Raw genomic sequence first — 20,638 nt, 5'->3', positions numbered from 1 at the left:
AATGTATCCACGAGTCCAAACTCCGCTTTCTATCTCCTGGGAAGCGTGGCAGAGTGCACGCACACACACCAACACCTGGGGGAGAGCTACCTCAAAGCCGAGCTTCTATGCTCTTGGCTGGAATTACAGCCGTGGTTGCAGCCCGATGAAAAGAAACTCTGCTCAGTGGACAGGAAGGCTTAGGATAAAATATTTTGGCAGGAAAATGCATTCATTTTATAAAGGAACTTTTCCAACATCCAATTTCTGAGGTGCATAGTAGAGAGAAAAACAAATTCCTGGTGAAAAGTTCTGGAGACCACTCACCTCTTCACAGCCATCCTCCTGCCCGTCCCCCGCCCCCGGCCCCCATTTACCCTGGCCACGCTGCCCTTCTCCAGAGCACCCAGACCGGACGTGGGTCCCTCCCTTACCTCCTCCTTCTGCTGAGGTAGCCATCCTACATGGCCATCTGCTGATTTTGACCATTCTGTTTAAAATGGTCAAAAGGGTAGCACAAGAACAGATTAAGACCTGCCCACTGATGGACTAAATGACTCTTTTCATGAAGGCTGGCAAGACAGGAGTGACAAGGTCAGTGGTGGGATTCAAATAATTTCACAGTCAGTTCTCTGCCCTAATGACCATTTAAGTATAAAAAAAATCATATACCCAAAGGTAGTTTATTATTTCATGCATATAATACTTAAATAAGAACAATAAAAGAGGTACACAAAACTAGATTATAAGAAAGAGTTTCAAAATATTAATGAAAAAATATTAAATAATACCTGACAAAGAAACAATAAAATTGTTATTTAATATATTTCCATATTGCTTCTTGATTGGCGTCCTCACTTGCAATATTTTTCACCTACGGATAGAATGAACATTAACTATGGGTGCTTAGAACACGCTGTTATGCAGATGAAGGTTAAAAAAGAGTAAGGAATGTAAATTTGTGATTTCCACATTGGGCGGCTGCCCAGGCGCCCACCTTAGAGAGAACCCTGATTACAAGTGCCATTTTAACAACCGGTTTGCCGAACTCAACAGAAAATTAGGTGTTAGTTCAGCCAAACTGGTGTGAACTGGCTGAATCCCACCACTGGACATGGTCCTAAAATATCTGACCTTTGACCCCAACCTAAGCTGCTTATCACTACTGTATCTATCTACCTCGACACAGGTGGCTCTCAGCACTGACAGTGTGTCAGGACCAGCTGGGAAGCTCTGACAAATCTCCCTGCTTAAGCCTGTCACCAAATTACATAAATCACACTTTCGGGGGCGGGACTCGGACATCAGCATTTTTGTTTAACTGTCCAAGTGACATGGGTTTGTTGCTAAGGTCAAGAACTACCATTTTATGTCAAAAGAACTAGAATAGTTCAGGGGAATAAAATGTTCGTCCTAAACCCCACCTCTCGCCCCCGTCCCATAGGTCTATGATTAAATTCCCTGCCAACACCAACTCCCTAAGACCTTGACTGAGTTTTCAGGGGCCTTCATTCCTGAGGCTGGGCATTTCCGGCTGAGAACTGGCTGGCCAATGATGTGTGTGCTCACTGACAACCATTCCACGGTTTTTCTTGGCACGTTTGAGCTTAAAGAGCTGAAAGATAAAGACCTCACATTAAACTAAGAGGTCTCACTCTCTCTCCTCCCATCTCCCCAGGCTGATAAATAATGGATAATGAAGAACAGTGCTATTACATGCGTAACGCACTTGGCATCTGCCTCCAAGACGGCGCTCTCCATCTCATCTGAGGGCCGGCTCAGCATAAAATCTGCTTGGTGGTAAAGCCAGACCCTTTCGGAAGGCTCTTCTGATGCTGCCAAGTTATTCAACGGACAAGGGAAATAATTCAACTCCGAAATCCATCACCGTGTCAGTTTCTAAAAGGCCAAAGGGTTGGTGAGCACGGATGGAGTTTCTCTTCCCCTTTGAGAGCACGACACCAGCATCCACCTATCTGTCAGGGGCAGAGCAGCAACCTTCTCAGAGAGGCCATCTCAAATTCAGCTTCTTAGCCATCTTCTGTTGTTCTCCTCTTTGCAGCATGTATCACAACCTTCAAAGCCCGTATGCTTCACTGTTCTTGGTCTCCTCCCGCTAGAATTTAAATTTCACACAGGGGACATGATCTCTGTGTTGCATTTCAACTATATGCCAAACACAACGCCAATACATAGTAGGCACTCAATTATTGGCTGAATGGATTCCGGAATGCACAACGTGTATCACCTGCTTGACACAGAGTTTCAGGACATGTTTTTGCTTTATCGGGTATAGATTCTTTATCCCTTTTCCAGAAACGGGGGCCTTTCAAATGGTGAGAAGGTAGCAATACAAACTGGGGAACAGACCCCTACTTGAGCAGATCTCTGTATTGCCTTGAAGAAATCATGCCCTTGGCTTTGTGGACAAAAGAGGGATCCCATTCCAACCCCTCTGATCACACTGATGTCTCGGTAAAGAAATGTGCCAGAGGAGGCAGAGGCAGACCTGTCAGCGAGCCTAGCATGGAGTAGCGGGCATTCTCCCTCACTAAACATGGGAGGCCCACGGGCTGAAGTGTACAGAACATCAAGTAGAGAGTGGGCTTTTGGGTCAGTTACTTAACCTCTCTGGATCTCAGTTTCCTGATTTTAAAATACCTACTCTTAAATGTTAAAAGTACCCATGTTTAAATTAATATTTTATTAGGACCCTTGTGAACAAACGCAGGATTTCACAGAGTATGTTCCACAGAGAACTCATTTTTTTCAATGTCTTATGGATAAATCCTCTATTCTGAAATAAGTTTGAGAACTACCACACAGCCTGTGTCTCTTGATCTAGTCAAGATTCAACCACAAATATTGAGCATATCTACTATATATCACATATTGGATACATCAGTGAACAGAATAGACATAAATTCCTGTCCTCACAGAGCTTATATGTTACTAATTGGAAACAGATAATAATTAAAATAAACAGAAAATACATAGTGTGCTATATGACGGTAAATGCTATGGAGAAAAATAGAGCAAGGAGAGTGGCTAGAAAGGAGGGAGTAAAAGGGAGGGAACATTACTTTCTTTCAGCATTTCTACAGAATTTTAGGGAAGGCTCTGATTGGCTGGCATGGTTCATATGCCCACCCCTTAGACTAACTGCTGTTGAAAAAATTTCACGGACTCTATGATTGACCAAGCTTGGTCATGTGTTCACTCCTATGGGTTAGGAGACAAGAGCTGGCTTTCTGAAGGCAGAAGAATATAAAACTTATAGGAAAGACAACATAACTGGTACAACAGCTCAAAAGACCTCTCTTGGAAGATAAACTTTTATTATTATTATTATTATTGATGAACTAAGAATCCTGAGAAATCCTGTAGTCAATACATGTACATATTTTCACATAACCCAACGGATTCCCAATGAATTTAGCCACATGTTTTTGTTCGTGAAATATCTATTACTGACAGAACACACTTCGATAAATACTTATCTGACTTAATCAGTGCTCCATCTGAATGTAGTCCATACAAGCTCCTCACTAGTAAATCTAGAGTTTGAGCAAAATTTCAAAAATTTTAAAGGACTTTCAAAATTCAAAGAGTTTCATCCTCCTTGTTTTTATTTCCTTTAACAAAAGTTTTTTTTTTGTTTTTTTTTTTTGTTTTTTTTTTTATGAGTAAGTATCTTTCCTCAAATGTAATGAGAAGTTTGAAGGACTTAGCTTCTAAGGCACACTTGCATCCATGGTTCAGCAAAGGATTTGCAATAAAATAAAATAAAATAAATAAAATACTGAATCAGAAGTTAGAGTACTGAGTTTTAACATGAGAAGGAACCTTATAAACCACCAGTTGTCCAGGTCAAATTAGTCTAGCTTAATGAGAAACCTTTATGATAAAGATGTTTGCAAAATCACAACCCTGTAAAATGTCATGTCATATTCCTTGTGACTTTGGGAAATGTCATGAAGTAAGCTATACCAGTAGGGTTCTTAATGCTTCCAATAAAAGTCTCTCACAGAGAGGAAAGCAGATATTTACAACTGCTGTTGAGCCATGGGTCACAAAACATAAAACAGCTGGTTGAATGGCAGAAGCAGAAGACCCCAAACTATTCACAGCAGCTGTCAGTGTCTGTGGGTAGGGTCCAGAAGTGACCTCATTACTAAGTCGCTGCTTTACTCGAGCAAGTCATTTCACTCTGTGGGAGACCTGCATTCTCTCTCAGTGGATGCTGGGGAAACAGTAATGAACTCCTGAGGTTTAGGAAGAAAGGTCAGTGAATTTAATGACTAAGGGACCGCCGAAAGTATTCTCTTCCTTCAGACTAGTTTTCTTGTATCTTGTTTTTATTTATTTATTTATTTATTATTATTATTTTTTTTCATTTTTCTGAAGCTGGAAACAGGGAGAGACAGTCAGACAGACTCCCGCATGTGCCCGACTGGGATCCACCCGGCACGCCCACCAGGGGGCGACGCTCTGCCCACCAGGGGGCGATGCTCTGCCCATCCTGGGCGTCGCCATGTTGCGACCCTCCTGAGTGTCGCCATATTGCGACCAGAGCCACTCTAGCACCTGGGGCAGAGGCCACAGAGCCATCCCCAGCGCCCGGGCCATCTTTTGCTCCAATGGAGCCTTGGCTGCGGGAGGGGAAGAGAGAGACAGAGAGGAAGGCGCGGCGGAGGGGTGGAGAAGCAAATGGGCGCTTCTCCTATGTGCCCTGGCCGGGAATTGAACCCGGGTCCTCCACACGCTAGGCCGACGCTCTACCACTGAGCCAACCGGCCAGGGCCTTCTTGTATCTTGTTTTTAAATAGCTGCGGTTTCATTTTTAAATTCTTTGAATAACCGTTTAAAAATATTAAAATGTATGAATAAAAAGGACTCATAATTTCTCAGCTTAAAAACAATTGCTATTAAACTTGGGGTGAAGTGTTAATTTTTATGAGGTCTTCTTTAGGTTTTTATGTAGGTTAGATATGCAAAAAAATATGTGTTTTGTGTGTTGATAAATAAGCAGTTCTGCTTTGATTGATCTTAATTTTACATCATACACATTTCCCCACATCAACAGAAAGTCTTCATAGTCATCATTTTAATTGCTAAATAATATTCCCTCTATTAGATGCACTATGATTTATTCACTGTTCTACTACATTTGGAGAGATACATGTTGCACCCACAGTCTCATGTTTTTGCCACGACAAAGAAAACTGATGTAAAAATTTGCACATAGGACTTCAGAAATGATCATCTTTTGCCCCCTCAGAAACGTGAATATTTTAAAAGAAAATATGTGGGCTAATGGATGATTTTCCCAAGTCACTGTGGAAGAATGAGCGGAGCCAGGGGACACTGTTTCCATTGCTGTGTCTACTGTTGTTGCAACACAGGAATTCGCTTTCATGTTGGGGAGGAGAGTTTCCTTTAAACTGTCGGAGTGAGAAATTTCAAGACGGTCAAAACTAGAAATTACTCTCTCTCCACCAAAACTCAGGGAAAGCACTAATCAAACAAAATCAACAGGAGGGATGAAGACATTGCCGTCCCAGCAAGGACAGGAAAATGAAAGCATGTAGAGTGCTGATGAAGGCAGCAACGGGCAGCGTCCAACTGGCAACGGTCTCGAAGGCCCTTGAAGAACAGAACACGGGATAACTAAAGAGGGAGAAGGAGGAGTCAGTCCCAATCAGTTTGTTCCCACCTTTGGTTTGTCTCTTTGATGACACCAAGAATGTAGCGTACATCCTATAATAATGGAGATTGTGTGATAGTTGCAGCGTCAGCATGTAATCATTCGTGTGTGTGTGTGTGTGTGTGTGTGTGTGTGTACATATGCACATATTTTCTTCTAAGTCATATTTTTCCTGTGTAAAATTCTAATAAGATTTTAGTGAAAACACAAGAGGGCAGTACCCTTTTCTACTAGCCAGGCATGGTTCACTGGGCTAATCCTGCCAGTGACCTAGACTTGTTTCAAAGACCAAGCCAAGCCAAGCTGACATGCCTATGAAAGGGTACCAACAAACCACATGGAGCAGGTACACCGTGCTAATCTTCTCCACAGTAGATTGTTAGGTTGGTTTGTCAGGCATGTGGACAAGAGCTGTCCAAATAGCTCTTTAGTTCTCTGGCTTGCCCACATCTGAGAACGAAAGCAATGGCCTTCTCAGCTTCTGCATCTATAGCCAATGCCACACAGATCCTTAGGCCATTCTGCGCCATTCACCTGGTGTTTCAAAGGGCTGTTTGTTGGCCCTGGCCAGGTGGCTCAGTGGATAAAATGTTGTCCTGGCACACCAAGGTTGTGGGTTCGATCCCTGGTCAGGGCACATATGAGAAACAATCAATGAGTACACAACTAAATGGAACAACGAATTGATGTTTCTTTCTCTTTCTCTCCCTTCTACTTCCCCTACCCCTTTTCTCTTTCTCCCTCTCTCTCTCTCTCATCAATGAAAAAATACTTTTAAAGATTGTTTTTGTGGAAAATGTGGCAGTGAACTTTGAGGTTAGGATCACTTGCCCATTGTTCCCAATGGAGCCAGAGGGGAACCAGTTAATTATCGTGGAGAAACAGCTCCCAGATTTCCCTCCCTGCAGGTAGGCTATCTTTCACAAGTGGGGGTGGTTCTGACGGGAGGCGGAACGTTTAGTGAGCACTAACTAAAGATTTAGTGTGCACCGAAATCTAATTTTATTCCCCGTGTTGGGGTAACGTCAGCTCCATTTCCCTGCACCGAGGAGGGAAGGCGTCAGAGTGGCGACCTGGCCCACTTCCCATTGATTCCCAGCCGCGTCGCTGGGATGGAATGAGGGGGAGAACTGACCTATGGACACCTTTGGCTCGGTGCCCTCAGAAGCCAGGGTGTCAGTTTCCAGGCTCAGCCAGACACCGAGGCCAAGGCCAGGGGTGCTCCGTCAAATCTATCCATTTCAATTAAAGGCTAGAGAGTGGGGAAGTAAAATAATCAATTTTGCAAGCTGAACTCAATCATCCTGTCGACACTTTATCTTTGCTCCGGATATACTTGTGCAGGATATGTTTAAAATGACTCTCATGGCATTATTCACTGATGACATTTCTGGTTAGAAATTGATCAAAGTTCCTTTGTAAAAGTTATCAAGTTAAGAGAAAGTGGCAAAAGTTTTATATGGACGTGTGTGTGTGTGTGTGTGTGTGTGTGTGTGTGTGTGTGTGAGATATAGGTATGCATAGTGTACAAACCTTCTTAATGCCAAAGGGCTTCTCATTTGTCATGGAAAGATCTCTGTGATCAAATGTCAAGCTCTACTGCAAAATCAGCTAAACTGTTTCTTAATGTATATCCAATCAAATTTCTTGATTTCCATCTCTTTCACATACCCCATAAATATATGGACTTTTATTAATGCCTTTTCCTTCAGCCGTGATGCTTTCAACAACTTACTACATCTCAGTGCGATGTTTGGGTTATTTATTGAGTACTGATGGTGTCCCAGGCACTTGGAGATGTTCCACACATTATCTGGTTGGAGTCTTAAATCTTTGGAATAGACATAAATTCTAACAGAATAACTGTGCCCAATTATTTATTTATTTATGTATGTATTATTTATTTATCTATCTATCTCACTCTATTGGGCTTGTTGAGAGGTGATCAATTCATCGAAAGCCAAGACTGGGTCTCTTCACCATTCTCTCTTTAGCGTCTATCTGTATATTGGAAACTGAGTAAAGAGTCAATGTTTTGAATAAGTTCATGAATTATAATATCATTATTACCCCATTAGATGAGTCAATTACCTGGTGCTTAATCGGTTCAATCAAGCAACCTGATCAAATGTCACACAATCCTGTGTGACAGCTAGGATTTGGACCTGATTTGGTGTGACCCCTTTGCTCCTCAGTCTAGCCCATTACTGACTGGGACCTCCAGAACTAATCTATATCAAACAGGACCCATACCTTGGCATAGAATTTATTTCTGCCCCTCTGATCATATATGTATGTCTTCAGGTGATTTACTCTCAAGAAAAAGTAAAGTTGTGCCAATCAATAAGAGTGGAACTAAAGGAAAATGGCTATGGGAAGAAAGTCAATCGTGCCCAGCACCAAAACCGAATAGTGAAACAGTTCATGGGAGCTACAGGGTCAGGGCTGTTATTCAGTGTATGGCCTCATCTACCATTTTAATATTAATGATTCTGAAACGTTATTTCCAATTAATGCCTCTCTCTATATATATAAGTATCCAATGAATAGCCCCCACTAGAATTTTCCACAAGCTCTTCAACTCAATAAGCCCTAGATGAACTAATCATCTTCTCCACAGTATATGTTCCCTATCCTGTGGTCTCTATTCTCTTGGCCCTCTAGCACTACATCTGTCATTCTTCTGAAGCTTAAATCGAACTGGCTTCTTAAAAAAATTTCTCCATTCCACTACCGCCTGACACTCTAACACATGGATTATGGCACTAATCGGCCATTCTGAGATCCAAATATCTCCTACATTTGCCTACTCAACTCTATCTATGGTTACCATCACTGTCTAGGCTTGGAGCCACACAGCTAGATCATCTGGGCTATTTCCAAAACAAATGAGATAAAGTATATAATGGTCTCAAGTTTACTGCCTGTAGGGCATCCAGGTCACAGTGAGGGGTGGGGATGTGGAATCAAACAGAGCCTCGGCCTCCCGGAGTGCAGGGGACGGAATCAGGAGTTTGGGGAGGCCAAGGCAGCTGATGAGGGATGAACGCAGAGAGGGAGAAGCTGCAGAGAAGGAGCCCAGGAGACAGGCAGAGGGCCTTCCGCAAGCCTCCATCTGAGTACTGACCAGGGCTGACATTGCAAGGAAACTGCCCCAGGCTGGGGAAAATAATCACTGCGGTTCACACAGGGCCCGGAATAGTGTGTGCTTCCTCCAGCCAGAGAGGAAAGAAAAACAACAAGAAATAAACCAAACCTTGAGAATGCATGTGACATCAGATAGAAAACACAGAAAAAGTACTGCCTCAATAATGGGGTAAAATTAGCACCATAGTATGTTTTATAAATTTATATATTTGTTTGAGAGACAAGGAGAAAGGGGGGTGGTGGTGGTGGAGAAACAATAATCTGTTCCTCTATGTGCCCTGACCAGGAATCAATCCCATAACCTTTGCATATTGAGACAATGCTCTAACCAACCCAGCTATCGGGGCAGCCCTATAGTTTCAATACTGCTCTGAACCCATTTAACAAAGTTGAAAAGTAAACCTTGAAAGTATAAAACTGTTTTCAAATAAATTATCTGTAACCCAGAACAAAGCTGAAATCTATTTTAAAAAAAACACAAAATACCCTCAGATTTTACAAAGGTAAAATTCACAGTGTCATCAAGAAAGTATTATTCATGAAAAGAAACAAATAAATACTACCCATAATAAAGAGCACAATCAATTAATAAAAACAGACCTAGGAATTACACAGATGACAGAAATAACAGATAAGCTAATTAAAAAAGAAATAATAAGTGGATTTCATATGTTCAAGAAGGTAGAGGAGAAAATAAACATGCTAAGAAAAGATGTGGAAGATATAAAAAAAATATCCAAACTGAATTTCTAGTGATAAAAATATTGTTAGTAGATGAGGTTGAAGATACACTGAATGACATTAACATTAGACTAGTCACCAAGTAAGAGATTAATGAACTTGAACATATAACAATAGCTCCTCTTCAAAATGAAATGTTAAGAGAAAAAACAAAACAAAATGGACACAACACAGTAACAACACCAGAGTTGGAGGGAACTCTAAGTGGTATACATGCAACTGGAGTCACTAAAGAGGGGGGGGGGGAGGTTATATATAAGGAAATATTAGCTAAAATTTTTTCCAAATTAAAAAAAAAAACAACTTTTAAACTACAGATTTAAGAATCTTGACAAAGCACAAGTATAAGAATCATGAAGAGTATTACACCAAGGCACATCATAATCAAATTGCTTAAAAATAAAAAATAAAAATCTTAAAGCATCCAGAGTGGGGGTAAAAAGGGCATCATAGATAGAAACAAAGTAAGAGTGATGTTAGAAAAAATACAAATTGGAAGACAGTGGCTCAACTCTGTTATGTTACCTGCTCAGGGGAAGTGGATGTCAACTAAGAATGCTATACCCAGTGAATATAGCTTTCAAAAATGTAGGCAAAATGAAGCCTTTTTTTTTTTTAGGCAGACAAAACCTGAATAATCTATCACCAATGGATCTGCACTATTTGAACTATTACTGAAACCCCTTCAAACACAAGAAACACGATACCAGGTGGAAATGGAAACCTACACAAAGAAATGAAAGAGCCCCTGAAATAGTGACTTTATGGGTATATAGAAAAGACACCTTTTCTATTTATACTTCAAAAAACATTTGATTTCTAAAAATGTTTCTATTGTGTGTGTGAGAAAGAGAGAGAGAGAGAATGAGAAAAGCATCCGCTCATTGTTCCACTAAGTTGTTCCCTCTAGTTGTGTACTCATTGGTTGCTTCTAGTACATGCCCTGACCGGGGGTTGAACCCGCGACCTTGGTGCACAGGGATGACATTTTATCCATTGAGTCTTCGGCCAGGGTCAAAACATTTGATATTTTGATTTTTTTTTTGAAAACATTTGATTTTTTTGTTGAAAACAAACAAAAAAAATTAATCATTATGTGGCTGATAAATATAAAGAAGTGTATGACAAGCATAGCACAGAGGCCAGGGGAGAGAGACGAAAGAATGCTTTTATAAGGTAAATGGTAACTATTACACACACTAAATCACTAAACGGAAAATAAAACATGCTAGGACCAATAAGTAACTAAAGAAGATCATTTAGATTAAAAAAAATAGTCTAAGATTCTGTGTTTTCCCCGGCTCTTCTTGTTTCTGTGCCTATTAATATATATTGTCTCTGTCTATTTCTGCTCCACAATACCTGGCAAACATCTGCTCATCTCTCAAAATCAGCTCACTAACACCGACCCTGGGGGCCTCCTATGATGCTCACGGCCATGCATACCTTAGGAAAAAGAAGTATGTTATGACCTTCCTATGGTTTGTGTCCATGCCTGACTTCTCTAGATTTTAAGTGAAGATCAGAAGTGATGCACTTTCATCTAAGTTCAGCAACGAGTATCATCCTGCCCCATCATAGGTCCTAGTAAATATTTATTGGATGAACAAGGAGTCTATATTCAATGTTTTTTATTAATTCAAGGAAGGAAAGCAAAAATAATGGAGACTAGTTTGTGCATAGCCAACAAAATTCAGCTTCATTCTGAAGACAGAAAATCATTGAAGTGTTTTAAGTGAGTGACATGTTTATATTTGCATTAAAGAAAAATCAGTGTGTTACATGAAGAATGTTTCAGAGAGAGTAAGACCCCAATGAAAAAGTCAAGAAGCTTGCCCTGGGATCCCTCTTCCTTCCCCAGAAAAGGAGAGGAAAGCAACCCATGATCCCCAGAGCTCACCATCCGTTATTTCCTAAATGGCACAAGTCTTCTTTGACACTGTTGAAGGGATCTCAGGCCTGGCATTTTCCTTCTCGGAGCCTCTAAATTTTATCACCTCTAAAATGAGATTTTTTGGGCAAGGCGATCTCTTAGGTCTCCTTTCACACAAACAATCCAGGGTCCTAAGACCATTTCCTCACCTCAGGTAATAACAAAAGTGTCAGAGTGCGTAAAACAATGTCCAATAATTTTACAATTAAAAAACAAAATCACAGGAATATTGCACTCAGATGTCTACTCATCTCCAGCAATGAGAAACTAATTATACTGCAAGTTTTTTTTTAAAAAGTTCCCCCAAACCTAATGGCTCAGCAAAAATTATTAATTGAAACTAAAAATAAACATGTAGCCCTCTCCACGTTCCCCTTCCCTTGTACCCTGGTGTACTGTCCCCAGTGAGCCCTCCCCCTTTCGGCCAGGAAGAAAATAGGCAGCGGCCCTTGTATTATTGATTCTTTATTAGAATCATGCGTCTTGTCTGAACAGAAGACTCCGCGGGTGACGGAGGGCGCCTGGTGCCCACTGGGTAATTAAGCTGGGGGTGATGGAAGCTGGAATTGCCTATTCCTGCCCTGGAGCTCCCGGAAGGCCACTGCCGCTGACCCTTACGTGTAAATGGTACATACGTCACTCGCCAAAGGGAAAGAATCTATACATTGGAAATCTCAGAAGTCTAGGCTACCTGGGTTTGAATCCAGATGCCCCTCTTACTGGGAGTCTGATCGTGAGAAAACTCACAGACCTGCGTAAAACCCAATTCACTCCACTGGAAAATAGGAGGAATGATAAAGCCTGTATCATTTGGGCTATAGAATATAAAGTACTTACCACCCTCTTGAATACTACAACCTGTCCCCTTCTGCAGTTTAATTTTTCATTCAGCCCATGTTCTTGAGAGAGAGAGAGGTGGGAGGGGGGAGAGAGAGAGAGAGACAGGAACATGAAGCTACTCCTGATTGTGCCCGGACCCGGGAATCAAACCAGAACCTACACTCTTCAGGATGATGTTCCGACCAACAGCGATATCGGGCCAGGGCTTCATTTTTTTTTTTTTTTTAATGAGTTTTAGAGAGACAGAGAGAGGAAGGGAGAGAGAGGGGAGGGGGGAGGGAAGCAGTCGTTCGTTGTTACACTCAGTTGTGCCTTCTCTGGCTGCTTCCTGTGTGTGCCCTGACTGGGGATCGAACCCATAACCTTGTTCTTTCAGGACAATGCTCTTAACTGACTGAGCTAACTGGCCAGTACCCCAACTTTTTCTTTTTATTGATGTTTACCACCTTCTAACACACTACAGAATGCACTTATTTGTTATTTTTATGCTTACTTATTTCTTCACCACCCCAAAGCATATGAAATCCATCAATGCACGGCTCTTTGCTTTGTCCACTGAATGTTCCAAACGCCTAACATGTTTCCTGGCAAATAGCAGGCACTCGATAACCAGTTGTTGACTAAATAGTGAATTTAAAATTGGCTTTTAGCATTCAATGAATGTTAAATTATTGTCACTGATATCAATATCATCATGAAAACCTATGTAATTTGGTGTTTTTTATCATCCAAGGATTGCCTTATTGACTCTTATTTTATTTTTCTACCCTTGACAGCATCCGAAGTTACATTTGCAAGAGATGAAGAAGTCCGATTCGGTTTAGTGTCCACTGGGCACAGCCTGGCTGATGTCCTGCTGTGACAGGCACTCGGCCACACGGTGGGAAAACGAAGAGAAGAAGAGCCAGAGTCCCAGCCTCGGAAGATCACAAACAGGTGGTGACGAGCATCTTGCAATTAATGATCTGCATCAGAGGCCTCTCGTGAATTTATTCCTGATCTCATTCCATCACCTGGGACCCTCGCGCACACACACAGATCAATGGTCCTTTCCTCTCTGGCTCCCCCACCCCAACCTCCGGAATGGCAAGGCCCGTGGCTTGGAAAGCAGGCATGAACAGGGGCCAGGAAAACCGCCGGGGGAACTTCATAAACGGGGAAGGACCTGGCCCAAGAAATTCTGACTGACTAGGTCTGGGGTAGAGCCCGGAAGTCTGCATTTTAACAAGTACCCCGGGTGACTCTGCCCCCGGCGAGCTGCAGACCACACATGAAGAAACCCCAGGTTAGAGGGTGTGAGAAACGGTTACAAGGGCATGCGATGGCTTTGGCATTTTGTAGATAGTGCTAGGAATCATGAGCAGTGCTCATCAAGGGACAGCAAGGCTGCAATATAAATCCGTGGGTTGTCACAGTTGTTGTCCACGGGCGCATACGTAAGACGGTTCAGAACAGGTGCAGAAAGCCAAACAGATGCTACAGTAGTGCAGAGGCCAGGTTGGAAATATTTATTTCATCTGGCCTTTCCCTTGCAACTGCAGAAGTTAGTGTAGGTCCCCACTTGAAGCTAACTTTTCCACTCCCCTTTCCCTCTCACCTTTTAGACGTATGGCATCGTACAGTTCTGTCCTTCATCTCTTCACTTCTGTGAGTCACCTCATTCATTCCAACCGTTTCCACGCCACTTTAAAATGCCCTCCTGGGTCTCGCTGCTTTCCTCGTCATTGCTGCTGTGTGCATTCATCAAGCCGGCAGAGATCGGGAGCCTCCGTACACAGGACAAGTCAACGCCTGCTCCGAGTACCAATCGGGAAGGGAGGGGCAGGCTCGCAGCAGAGGACCCCGACACCGCCCAGGACCTGCAGCCCACTGGCCTCACTCAGGGCTTCTTCCTGAGATGCGGAGACAAGGACTGGGACAAACCAAGACACCAGCTGCTTGGTGGCATGGGTTCCGGTTTTCAGTCTAACCTTTTTTTTGTGTTTTTTTTTAAATCTATCTGTTTGAGGAGCTGTGGGCACAAAGGGGCCTTCGAGGACAGACACGGATGAGAAGCAGGCAGACTCCTCTCCCAAACAGTGACATATGAAAATAATATAGGTAGATGTTTACTGAGAGTCCGAGCCTCGGAGGTCCACATCCACACGTGGGCAGACAGTCGAGGCGACGGGGAGACACTCCCTATTTCTAGCAGAGGGTCTCAGAGCCTTGTCTCCAAAGAAGCCCCTTGGATGTTTTTCTACCTCACCACGTCACAAAGAAGACACTAAAGCGGCATTTTAGAACATGGGAATATTAGTTGCAAGCCAGTAAATTATTGACATTTTGATTCTCTCAAACGGAGAAAAAGATTCAGGTTTCAACATGAACTTGCAATTTTCAAAAAACGAAACAAAACATGACTCTGAAGAGAAGTTAAAAAAAAATCTACCTGTCAGAGCCTATTTGGCCAACATCTAAAGAACAACGTTCCCATTCTAACCAGCAGAAGGCTACTATCGACAGATTTGCTTTCAGGTGTCATAATGCTATCATTTCTAAAATGCACAGATTAAAATATCATATATATCATAAAACATGCACGGGCAGTGACTAAATACTTAAAATCATCAGTGTGGCCACCACACAGAAATGTTCATACCAGCCATTTCCTTATTTGTTAAATATGTATCGAGTGCCTACTACGAATCAGAACTATTATAAGCTCGAGGAATACAATCTTAAACCGAAACCACGCAGTCTGCCTTCAAGGACCCTCATTCTAGGGGAGGGGAGGGGTGCTAATGAATAGCTCCAGGTGACGGTGAGGGCTAAGGAAACAAACGCAGGTCAGGGAACTAGAGAGTGAGTAGGAGCTGTTCTATAAAGAGGATTAAGAAAGGACTCGGGGAGGAGCTGGTTGCTGTCTACAGTGTCAACCGCAGGGAGGCAAGAATGAATGGGAGACTGTTTAGACGATTTTTGCAGCAATCATGTAAGGTAACGGTGGCTTGCAGTAAAGTGGTGGAAGGTTGGTGGTGAGACTTGGACAAAAATGGGATGCATTTTTGCAGGCAGAGTTCATCGGGGCTTGCTGATAAACTAAACGGAAGAGTGTGAAAGAGAGGACTCATCGTGACTCACCGATCTCTGGGCAGAGCAATTGGGTGGATGGCAGAATCACTTATGGAGCTGAGAAACTTGGGGAGGGAGGTTCAAGGATTGTTTTTTAGATGTGATCCCTTTGATTCTCACACTTTGACTTCACACCAATGTAGTGCGTTAGGGGCACACACGTACACACAGTTTCCACCTGAAAAATCCTTGAATGACTGATTCCCTTACTGCCTTCTTATTATTTGCGTGCAAGCTTTGTAGTAATAGTATAGATGCTGTTAATTCCAAATTTGACTCTCCGGGTGGTAGGGACTCTCTAGAATCTCAATGTTCTTTTTAAAATATCTCCTTAATGAACTTTAGTTCCTTTATTTGTAAAAATGAGTTCATTAAAGCTGTTCATAGGGCTATTGTAAGTATTATTTAGCAACTAATAAACATTCAATAAAAGGTATAAATTGATGATAATAATAATATACACATAAGTACATTACAGTATATTTATATTGCAGATTTATAGTCCAGATTGATTTAAAAACAGATTAGATCCCACTTAGGTATTTACTTTTAAAGGGTGAGTTTTATTGATCTATTAATTATATCTTAATTTAAAACCTTGGTTAGACTCTATATCTTTTTAACTGACATCTTAAAAATGAGAGAGGGAAGTGTGTGAGAGAGACCGGTCCTTGTGACCATTAAAGAAGATAAAGGAAGTGCCCCAGGGGCCAGGGATTCAGTGCTCCCGGACAGAGGATGACGGAAAGAACTCAGTAGGAAAGAGGAAAGAGGATGGCTCTATCCCGGGAAGCCAGGCAGAGGGGCCCTGGGCTGCGGGCACTGACCCTGGGGCCTCAGTGTCCCTCTTCAGCACTAAATCCGCTCTTCCCATACTGCGTGCTCCTGGGGACATCTATCTATCTATCATCCTGTCACAGTCTTTCTCACCCCCCTCTTCACAGGTGGAGCCCTGGGATGGAGCACAGAGCTGTCACCCTTATGCGATGGTCCTGTTTGGCTAAGATGTGAGGAAACTGGGTATGTGGGATTCCTCCCTATGACACAGAGAACAGAGACAGCTCCAGGTGTTCCTATCAAGTTCCGCTGCTCCACATCGGAGAAGCTGTCAGGCCCCCCACTGCCGGCCAGCACCGGCGCTTGCTCACAGCAGCGGGCAGTGCCAGGGTTCCAGTTGTTGTCCCTCCCCTCCCCCGACCCCTCCCTCACCCACTGGGAGCCACCAAGGCAGGCTGCTCGCCATAACCTCCCTTGTGCACAGATTTAAAAACTCAGCGGGTCAAATGCCTCTCAGGACCATGTCACCTTCCTCAAGAAGCAGGAGGAAGCACTTCTTCTAACAGCAGTGATAATAGTTTCCAGCCAGACCTGAAGATGGGAATTGTACAAGGGAGCAGCCACCTTTCCAGAATTTTCTATGTGACATCCACTGCAGTTGGTGATTCTCATTTCTCACAATGATTCAGTGGCATAGTGATTTTTTTTCCAGGTGGGTTTCGTGGATTTATTGACCATCACTTGGGATGACGAAGAGATCACAGGGTGGCAGTCGGGTGGCACTACCTGCGGTACCAGATCTTGAGTCTCTTTTCCCGCTTGATTTTCTTCTGCAGCTGCAGGATGCCATAGAGTAGGACCTCGGCTGTGGGTGGGCAGCCTGGGACGGAGATGTCCACAGGCACGATGCGGTCACAGCCTCTCACGACAGAGTATGAGACGTGGTAGTAACCTCCTCCGTTTGCGCAGCTCCCCATGGACACGGCATAACGAGGCTCTGGCATCTGGTCAGAGACCTTACGAAGCGCAGGGGCCATTTTGTTGGTGAGGGTCCCAGCCACAATCGTGACGTCTGACTGGCGTGGGCTGGCTCGAAAGACTACGCCGAAACGGTCCGTGTCATTGCGGAGTGCTGCCATGTGCATCATCCCCACCGCGCAGCAAGCCAGGCCAGAGGTCAGGGGCCCCGGGGAGCACCTCAGGGATACACGGCTCTGAGTCTACACCTCGGAGCACACACACCTCTGAGCCATCTGCCTTTCTACCACCCACCTCCAAGAGCACTGAAACTCCAACTCTGGTGCTAGTGACTGAGGGCTGTCACCAGAGGTGGCTCGTCCCCTGGCCCGTGGCCTACATGGGGTGGGAGGAGGGTTTTGTGCTTGCAGAGAAATGTGGCGCTGCCTGGGGCAGGGTGGTGAGAGCCGGCATGTGAAGGGGAGGAGGTGTGGGCAAGCCCCCACCCGTGCCCGCGGGAGCTCTCATTTCTCCTCTACATGGATGCAAAATTGGCATAGATTCCATAATACACCCAGGTTTTAATAAAAAAAATACTGTACAGTGTGTCTGTAAAGTCATGGTGTACTTTTGACCGGTCACAGGAAAGCAACAAAAGACGATAGAAATGTGAAATCTGCACCAAATAAAAGGAAAGCCCTCCCAGTTTCTGTAGGATGAGGTGGCAGCATGTGCGCATGCGCACAGGTGATGATGTAAGAACGTGTATACGGCGGAGCAGCCCACGGCCATGCCAGTCAAGATGTGGACGGTACAGAGGAAAGTTCAGTGTGTTCTGTGGCTCGCTAAATTCGAATCCGTGACCAAAGTGCAACATGAATGTTGGCACGTTTATAACAAAGTGTCACCACATAGGAATAACATTACTCGGTGGGATAAGCAGTTGAAGGAAACCGGCAGTTTGGTGGAGAAACCCCGTTCTGGGAGGTCATCAGTCAGTGATGAGTCTCTAGCAGGCGTCCCCAAACTACGGCCCGCGGGCCGCATCTGGCCCCCCTCTGCACTTCCGGAAGGGGCACCTCTTTTATTGGTGGTCAGTGAGAGGAGCACTGTATGTGGAGGCCCTCCAACGGTCTGAGGGACAGTGAACTGGCCCCCTGTGTAAAAAGTTTGGGGACCCCTGCTAGAGGCTGTACGGGATAGCTACCTAAGGAGCCCTAAAAAATCTGTGTGAGCCCACATCGAACTGCACTGAATAGGTTTGAAACTGGGAGGGTTTTCCTTTTATTTCCTTTACAGACACACTGTATATTGGATAAATGAATACATAAATAAGTAAATACTGGGTCTCAAGAATTGAGTAAAACTGATATAAGAAAGTGCCTCAAGTTTACCCTGCAATTCTCTGTGCTCCCTGGCATATTGCTGTGTGTGTGTGTGTGTGTGCGTGCGTGTGCGCGGGCATGCATGCATGACCCAGTCTGTAAACATTGGATAGACCTTACTCCATTTGACCCTCACAACAATCTTGTGTACTGGGCACGTATTATCTGCACTTCACAGCAGAGGAAATGGAGGACTAGGGTGTTAAGTGAGTTGCTTAGACCTAGGCTGGCAAGGAGGTGAAAACCTCCTTCGGCCGCCAGACCAGGAGGAGCACAGGCTACAGCGTGGCTCCACTAGGCGCCCTCTCCGGGGAAATGGCCTCTAAGGACCAGAAGTCTCCGGGGAGGGGGTGTGCAGTCAGGCCTGTGTTTCAGAAAGATCCTTGTGGTGACTGCAAAGAAAGGATCAGAGAAGACCGAACTGGGGATGGGGCCGACAGCGGGGAGGCTGCCGAGACAGGTGCCCTGGCTGGGCTGGGAGAGAGGACCAAACCCAGCAGCTCCCACAGAGGAACTGGCAGGACCCGGGGTCACTGTCTGGCAAATGAGGACAGAAGGACGAATGTCCCGAGTGTGACTCCAAGGTTTCTGATCTGGAGAAAGGTCTAGCGAGGGGAGGGGTGCGCTCTCGGTGCATTGACCAATGACAAGCGAGAGGAAGATAGTGCCCACCAGCAGGGAGGGGTGCAGAGCAGCAGGTGATGGGACAGGCTGGTCCAGGCCTCGACGAGATGGGGCGGGGCCTAGTGATTTTTGTGGAGGCATAAAGGGGACATAAAGGGGCATGAAACTGGCACAAACTACACTAGGCTCTTACCTCCAGGAGGCAAGGTCACAGGCTTACTACTTATCCAGACAAGCATTTCTTTGTGCCACGGACTTTCAGATCAGGATCTGGTCTATCTGTTCTATTTCCTCTGTTTCCTAATTGGTGAAAGAACCACCACAGGTAATGGCCCTTCCATTTTGTCCTAGAATAGTTTGCCTTTCTCCTTTCCTGTTTGATAAGTAGAGATTATCTAACTAAAACAGTCATTTGTCCAATTGATGCTGGCTAGCTGGAAGCCCACAGAACAACAGGAATGCGAGCATCACTGTCCTTGGGGTCAAGGTGACCGTTGTGCCAGAATTCACCTGCAAGCATTTCAGTGCTGCCAAGCCAGGACTTGTCTCAGGATTCATGAAGCAATTATGCCACAGTAAGAAGACAAGATCAGTGAGAACTGAGATCTGCAGATTATAAAAGAAGGCTACACTGTACCTCTTCTACCTATCTCAGGAACGGTCCAACTTCTTGGCACAAAACTGGGACTGGTATGTGTTGGAAGACAGCCCAAATCAGAGAAGTATTATGCGAACCTTGCACTGGGATAGAAGGACTTTGGGCTTGAGAAGAGTGTGCTCCTCCCTCCTCTGAGCCAGGGTTAGGGTGTCACCAGTGGGCATCCAGAAGACTAAGTAAGAAATATGTCTGAGACTTTATGAGCCAAGGGCATCCCTGTTTCAAAAACAAAAACAGGTTTATTATTCTTATTGATGTTTTTTAATGACTTCAGAAGTACTAGGGGAGAAATAAAAATAAATAAGTAAATCCATTAGAGTGATAAATGATTATATGATCCTAAGTAACACACCTAATATACAAGAGACTTGCTTACGATAAATCTGATCTCAACATACTCTGCAATGACACGAGCTACTGTGGGGAACATGGCAACCCAGAAATCTCGCTGCTCAGCCTGTCATCTCTCTCTGATGAATGGGGGGTCTTATGGGAAAATTTCCATTAATACTCAAGAGGGCAAATAACATCAATCATTTCTGTCCCTCAGAGAAAATATTCAAATATAACAATTTTCAGGTAGAAATATTTGAATTTAGAAAAATAATAAAATTTTTTAAAATAATATGATACTTCATTAGACTGGCAGTAGCCAAGAATTCTGAGTCACTCTTCTCACTGTTGAACATGCAGCAGTCCAACAGAATCAAATTAGCTTTATTTTTAATCAAGGTGAAGAAAGCTGTAGAAATGTAGGTATTAACTCAGTCAAAGGA

The 20,638-nt window shown here is 43.9% G+C and overlaps 1 pseudogene; it reads right to left on the bottom strand.

Moving 5' to 3' along the window:
- Positions 1-17,020: 17,020 nt before the first annotated feature.
- Positions 17,021-17,383, bottom strand: LOC136313576 (NADH dehydrogenase [ubiquinone] iron-sulfur protein 7, mitochondrial pseudogene; annotated as a pseudogene).
- Positions 17,384-20,638: the final 3,255 nt, after the last annotated feature.

This window comes from Saccopteryx bilineata, chromosome 9 (assembly GCF_036850765.1).
Source record: "Saccopteryx bilineata isolate mSacBil1 chromosome 9, mSacBil1_pri_phased_curated, whole genome shotgun sequence".
In the NCBI taxonomy this organism is placed as follows: Eukaryota; Metazoa; Chordata; class Mammalia; order Chiroptera; family Emballonuridae; genus Saccopteryx; species Saccopteryx bilineata.
The sequence above is the reverse complement of the archived record's forward strand: the minus strand, read 5'-3'. Positions and strand labels throughout refer to the sequence as shown.